This window comes from Mirounga angustirostris, unplaced genomic scaffold (assembly GCF_029215605.1).
Source record: "Mirounga angustirostris isolate CCGP_5_RB_7025 unplaced genomic scaffold, mMirAng1.0.hap1 SCAF_6, whole genome shotgun sequence".
NCBI lineage: Eukaryota > Metazoa > Chordata > Mammalia > Carnivora > Phocidae > Mirounga > Mirounga angustirostris.
This window is the reverse complement of record NW_026991714.1, coordinates 149,329,801-149,336,363: the sequence shown is the minus strand read 5'-3', so window position 1 is coordinate 149,336,363 and position 6,563 is coordinate 149,329,801. Positions and strand designations below refer to the sequence as shown.

The 6,563-nt window shown below is 40.2% G+C and overlaps 1 non-coding gene across 1 annotated transcript; it reads right to left on the bottom strand.

The window, feature by feature from the left end:
• Window positions 1-3,185: 3,185 nt before the first annotated feature.
• Window positions 3,186-3,292, bottom strand: LOC123847204 (U6 spliceosomal RNA). Its single transcript, XR_006791456.1, has one exon. It is a non-coding gene; the product is annotated as a U6 spliceosomal RNA (small nuclear RNA).
• Window positions 3,293-6,563: the final 3,271 nt, after the last annotated feature.

Here is a 6,563-nt window from a genome sequence, read left to right as displayed (position 1 = left end):
AAAAATAACTTTCAAGTCTCTTTTAATCTCTTGGTTCCTTTTCCATCTTTTTGTTTTCTTACAATTTAATCTGTTGAGGGACCTTTGACCTGTAAAATTTCCCACAGTCTGTCCTTTGCTGATTGTACACTTATGTATAGTTTAACATGTACCTTTGTCCTCGTGTTTCCTAAAAATTTGCAGTTGGATCCAGAGACTGGATCAGATTCAGATTAGGTCCCTTTGGCCAGATTATAGGAGGCACTTAATTAGCTGTCTCTTTTTCTTTGTCATGTTAGCAGGCTTTGATGCTTCATGCCTTTATCTGTTAAATTATTGGGGATTGCTAAATGATGATATTCTAATTCCACCATTTCATTTTTCATTTATGAGCTGGAATACAATTTTAAAGAGATGCTTCCCTTCATCTACTGTCTGGTTCCCCAGTGGGATGATTCATGGAAAAAAAGGTAGAATAATGTTTGACTCCTCTGTAGTCACCTGTTTTCAAGATAATGAATTCTCTCTGTCATCTTCCAATTGCAATCCTTTTTTGGTAATAACTTTTGAAGCTGTAGATTTAAACATCTTGGGGGTAAGGGTGTTTCACTCAATGGCAATTGTTAGCATCACTGAAGCTCATTGTCCCATCTTTGGTCTGAGGGAGGCATTTCACGTTGCCTCCTGGGTGCTTTTGACATGACCCTGGTCGTCTGTGATAGCCTCCATCCGGTGTTAAAAGGTATTTCAGGTCATCTATATGTTTTCTGCTCCAGGCCTGGAATCAGTCATTTCTCCAAGAAGCACTAGTTTCTTTCAGTAAGAAACTATTTTAGATGACAATTTGAGTTCTAGAGGTGCTCTCTTCTATCAGATTAGTTATTATTTTTCAAGCTTTTTAGCAATGTATATTTAATATATGAAGCAACAATTTTAATTTTTTTCTTTTTATTTAAAATATTTTTCCAGTTTTATTGAGATATAATTGACACATATTACTGTATGAGTTTAAGGTGTACAGAATAAAGGTGTGATTAACACATGTCATGATTGATTACCACAATACACATCATCTCATACAAACATAATAAAAATATATGAAAAAAAGTGTTTCTTGTGATGAGAACTCTGAGGATTGACTCCCTTAACACCTTTCCTACATATGGCAGTGGTAGCTATAGTTATCAAATTGTTCATCCCTGGTACTTATCTTATAACTGGAAGTTTATAGCTTTTAATCATATGGATGTGTGTTCATGTATAGATATGTATGTGTATATATGTATATATGAAAAAAATTTTCCCAAATTCATATTGATTTCCAACTCAAATTTAAGATTCCATAGCTTTGATATAACTTCTCCTATAGTTCTTTTCTATGATATCTGTACCTTCTTCAATACCAAGGTTCCTGGTTCTCAAGGACACAAGGGATGATAGAATTAATACGGCCCATAATCACATATTTGTTTTCTCCCATACTGAGCACACGGCAGCCTCAGAATAAAAGTTCTGATACTACCACAAATATATTTAAAATATTTTTTGAGCGGGCGCCTGGGTGGCTCAGATGGTTAAGCGTCTGCCTTCGGCTCGGGTCACGATCCCAGGGTCCTGGGATCGAGTCCCGCATCGGGCTCCCTGCTGGGCGGGGAGCCTGCTTCTCCCTCTGCCGCTGCCTCTCTCTATCTCTCTCTCTGATTCTCATGAATAAATAAATAAAACAAACAAAAAATTTTAAATATTTTTTGAGCAAATATTTGCCACCTTCTCTTTTCCCCCAATTAGAAAAACAGTTGTCTTTATCTGCATTGTCACAGAATACCCTCATGACTTACTCTGACCTATTGCTCTTCATCCTCGTTTAGTTCTACAGGTAACTGTATATTCCATGCTCACCACCTTTACTTATAGCTGATGACTGAGCCTTCCTGGATTTCTTGCTTGTCCATAATAATTTGTGTTTATATTTGAGAGTTAGTTTCGCTGGATATAAAATCCTTGACTTACAATCCCTTTCCTTGAGTTTCTTAAATATGAGCTCTGTTTTCTGCTGGCAGAAAGAATTCCAGTTAAAAAGTCTGAGGACAGGGGCGCCTGGGTGGCTCAGTCGGTTGAGCGACTGCCTTCGGCTCAGGTCATGATCCCGGAGTCCTGGGATCGAGTCCCGCATCGGGCTCCCGGCTCGGCGGGGAGCCTGTTTCTCCCTCTGACCCTACCCCCTCTCATGCTGTTTCTCTCTCGCTCCTTCTCTAATAAATACATAAATAAAATCTTAAAAAAAAAAAAAAGTCTGAGGATGATCTCATTTCCTTTTCCTTATGAGTCCCATGTCCTTTTTTCTAGAGGCCCAAAGTGGGTTTTTTGGTTTTTATTTTTTAAACTCAATAATTTTACTAAACAGTAAACAGTATCTTGGTGTTGGTTATTTTAAAGGTCAGTAGTCTCAGGTGTGCGTATGCTCTTTCAACTTGACTCTCATATCTTTTTTAATTTCTGGGAATTTTTCTTGAGTTATGTTTTTAATATTTTTCTGCCCTTGCTTCTGTTATCTTCTTAATAGACTCCTACTATCCACATGCTTAATCTTCTTTGCCTATTTTCAGTACTTGTTTTTTCTCAAACCTTTTTTTAATTTCTTTTAAAAAAATATTTATTTATTCATTATTCTACAGAGAGAGAGAGTGCAAGCTGGGGGAGGGACAGAGGGAGGGGGAGAATCTCCAGCAGACTTCACACTAAGTTAGGAGCCCAAGATGGGGTTCGATCTCATGACCCTGAGATCATGACCTGAGCCAAAATCAAGAGTCAAACACCCAACAAACTGAGCCGCCCGGGAGCCCCTTTTTAATTTCTTTCTGATTTAAAATTCTTCTTTTTTTTTAATCAGCTATTTCTTTTCAGGCGTGATTTTTGTCTATTCATTACTGTGTTCCTTCTAATTTACACTTCATTTTGATATAAATGTTTCTTTGACTTCAAATTGTTTTGAGTTCTGTTACCTCATTTCTGAGTTTTCCTAAATGTTGTTTACCCATATGTTATATCATTTTAGCTTATTTTGAGATAATAGGTTAATTCTGATCTGTTCTGTTGCCACATCTTTCTGGCATGCTTTGATTGTACAAATGTTTATTCTGTTTCTTACTCTCTTATAGTCATTTTGTATAGGGTTTGACTTCGATATTTTGTGTTACCCTTTTTTTTTTAATATGGAATGCTTCACAGATTTGCATGTCTTCCTTGCTCAGAGGCCATGCTAATCTTCCCTGTATCATTCCTATTTTAGTATATGTGCTGCTAAAATGAGCATGTCTGTCACTTGTTTTTAAGTGGAATTAGTTCTTCTTAACTTTCCAATTAAAGCAGCGTTCAGAAAAGCTTTTCTAACTCCACAGAGCTCCCCATTCTGTTGTTTTTGTGTATTGTTCAAACCTACAGCACCTTGCTTTCTGAGCAAAATTTCCTGGATCCAGTCCCCTTCCCCACTGTGGTCTGGGTCTTCTCTTACCTTTGTCTCTATTGCTCCTGCCCTGGACAATTCTGATTCGTTTCCTGAGGTTTCTCCTCTGTGTGTACCCTGTTCTAGAAGCCAACCCTGGCAGGGCCATTTGGAGCTTTCACAGGGCCTGAGTTGCTAAGCCCCTCCAAGCTTCTTCCCCCGGGACCCCTGCAGTCACTAGCTGTTGGAAGGAGCAAAACCCCTCTGGGTTTCAAATGCTGTTCTTGGAATTCCCCTATCCCTTTGCTTTTTGATGGCTTTGAATCATGATCCACTTCTTTCATCATAGTACTTCAGCTACAAGTGGCAGATATCTGAAATTGTGTCACTGCCATGTGCTATCACAGTCAGAGGAAAAACAAAGATTATACTCTAGATGCTCAGGCATAAGCCAAGAGTGTTTGGCAACTGAACTTTCTCTAAAAATTAATGGTTTGTAGTGTGGTTGAACAAATACTCTAGATAAATAGCAGGTTGACTGTCTTGTAGTTATATAACGAGCCGGAGGGAGTGTTAGGTGTTTGTTGAGTATTGCATCTTCATTTGGAAAATTTTGACTTGATTGTAATTTAGGCACAATTAATAATTGTTTTTTTAGTTTTCCTTAATATCAATAATAAATATTTAATTCTAAGATATATTGAGTAAAAAAACAAAATCTTAAACCTTGAGTTGGTCTGTTAATCTCTATATTAAAATAGAAATGAACTGAAAGATGATTTTAAATATCACTACCTTTTTAGGGGCTGGTTTAGGTTGAAGAAGTAATCTTTAAAATTACCTGAAAATTCATATTTTATGACAAGTGGGGAAAATCAAATTATGAATCATTTATAGTTCAAGGTAAATGAAAACACTGGGGAAAAAAGAACAACCTTTTCATGGAGTGTCATTTCTATTCTTGGGCTTGAATTCCTGGGCTGAATGCTCTGGGACCACGAGCCCAGGGCAGTGGCTTGAACAGAGGTCACTGGGAGATTACGCCTCAAGGGGAATACAAAAAGAATTGAGTATCAGACAATTAGTCATTTGTGGAGCAATTTATCTGATTGTGACCGTGTGGCTGGAGGGATCTGGGACTTCTCAGCTACAGCATAGTCCATGTGGACACCTGTGAATTCACGGGCACCTGCAGACAATTCCTAGAGCCCTGACAACTCCCCACCTTGGACTCCGGTTTTTCTCTCTTCCCCTCTGCTCGAAGGCTTTCTTTGGCACTTGAAGTACAGCTTGGAAGTGCGGTGGATCGTAAATAAACAATGGAGAACGGAATTGGTGGGAATATGCTCTACTGGGCTTGCTTCCCATGGTATCGCAGACAGCCCCTAGCGGGAAACAGGAGCATCCCGATTGTTAACGAACGGGCATTGACATTTCTCCCTTCCTTGGCTCATTTTCCTCATGTCCTCCCTTGTGCTTCCTGGGATCACCTTCCAAAAAACTGTCTTCACTCAACTCTTTGTCATGGTATCTGCTTTTGGAAGCTCCAAACTATGACATCAACTAATTTCGGTATTATTTCCAAAAGTCTTAAACCTGATCCCCTATGTCCGTTCTAAGGAAGGGATAGGGGCCAGAAGATGTGTAGGCAGAAAGCAAAAAAAAAAAAAAAAAAAAAGGTCCATTCAAATGCAAGTTTCTTTTCTCTTTTCTTTTTCTGTTTCTTTCTTTCTTTCTTTTTTTTTTTTTGTAGAGGGAGAGAGAGCACATGCAACCATGGAGGGGGAGGGGAAAAGGGAGAGAGAGAGAGAGAATCCCAAGCGGGCTCCACGAAGGGCTGGATCTCACGACCCTGAGATCATGACCTGAGCCAAAATCAAGAGTCGGACATTTAACATACTGAGCCACCCAGGTGCCCCCAAATGCAAGTTTCTGATGAGTAGGTGAGACCCCACCTTATAGTGAAGACAAGGGCATTGGCTGGCAGAGTCCCCTGGCGTTAGGCTTAGGCTCACCAAACCAGCAGCCTCTGCTGGACTCTGTGTTCCCCAGTACCCTTCACTTGACGGTGTGACTTCCCTTGCAGGTCTCCCTTCAGGGGGAACATACACAGATCTGTAGACAGGAGTATTATGGGCTACTTAGCATTTTACTTCTTAGCACTTTATTTCTTAGGTGGTTCTGATCTATACATTCACTTCTTGGCAATTTTGTTAACATGAATGTGTTCCTATGTCTGATCAACCCTAGAGTCAGTTTCTGGACCTGCGTCATTGATGTCCAATACCTGGCACATGGGGAGCTCCACCAGAACACACCTGGCTCGTGCCCCTGCCATGTGTAGTGGGCACGGTTAGTGGCTTTGTAGGTGATAGTTCTGGCTTGTCTTTGCTATTGCAGCAGGAACTTTGAGATGTCAGTGATTTGTTGATCCCCAGGAAGGCACTAAGGCAAACCAGATGGATGGAGATTCCTCCTGTCACTCTTCCAGAGGGAAGCCCACCCAGGCTCCCAGCAGTGGATGCTTGCTCAGGGGAGCTGCACTGTAGTTTGTACTTTATTTTTTTAGAGAGGAAGGGAGTAGAGGGCGGAGAGAGAATCTTAAGCAGGCTGCATGCCCAGTGTTGGTAGAACAGATAGGAGATAAGATAAGAGACACAAAAAAGCTAAGATCCTCTATACAGATCTCCGGCTGTTGGATGGGTCCTTAAGCAGCATTGACATGGAGGATAAGAAGGGGTGGCTCCATTCAACCCACATCTTTAAGTCACAGAATGGACATCTAGAACACAGTGATATTGACAAGTTGATTATTATAACTTAATACAACATGAATAATGCTATTTTCCTCAGGCTTTAAGACAACACATATTATAAAACGCATTAAGATTTTAAAATCAAGAGTGCCTGGGTGGCTCAGTCAGTTAAGTGTCCAACTCTTGATCTCGACTCAGGTCTTGATCTCACCATGGTGAGTTCGAGCCCCGCATTGGGTTTCATGATGGGCATGGAGCCTACTTAAAAAAAAAAAAAGATTTTTTTTTGAAGATTTTATTTATTTATTTGAGAGAGAGAGAGAGAGCACGAGCAGGGAGGAGGGGCAGAGGCAGAGGGAGAAGCTGACACCCCACAGAGCAGGGAG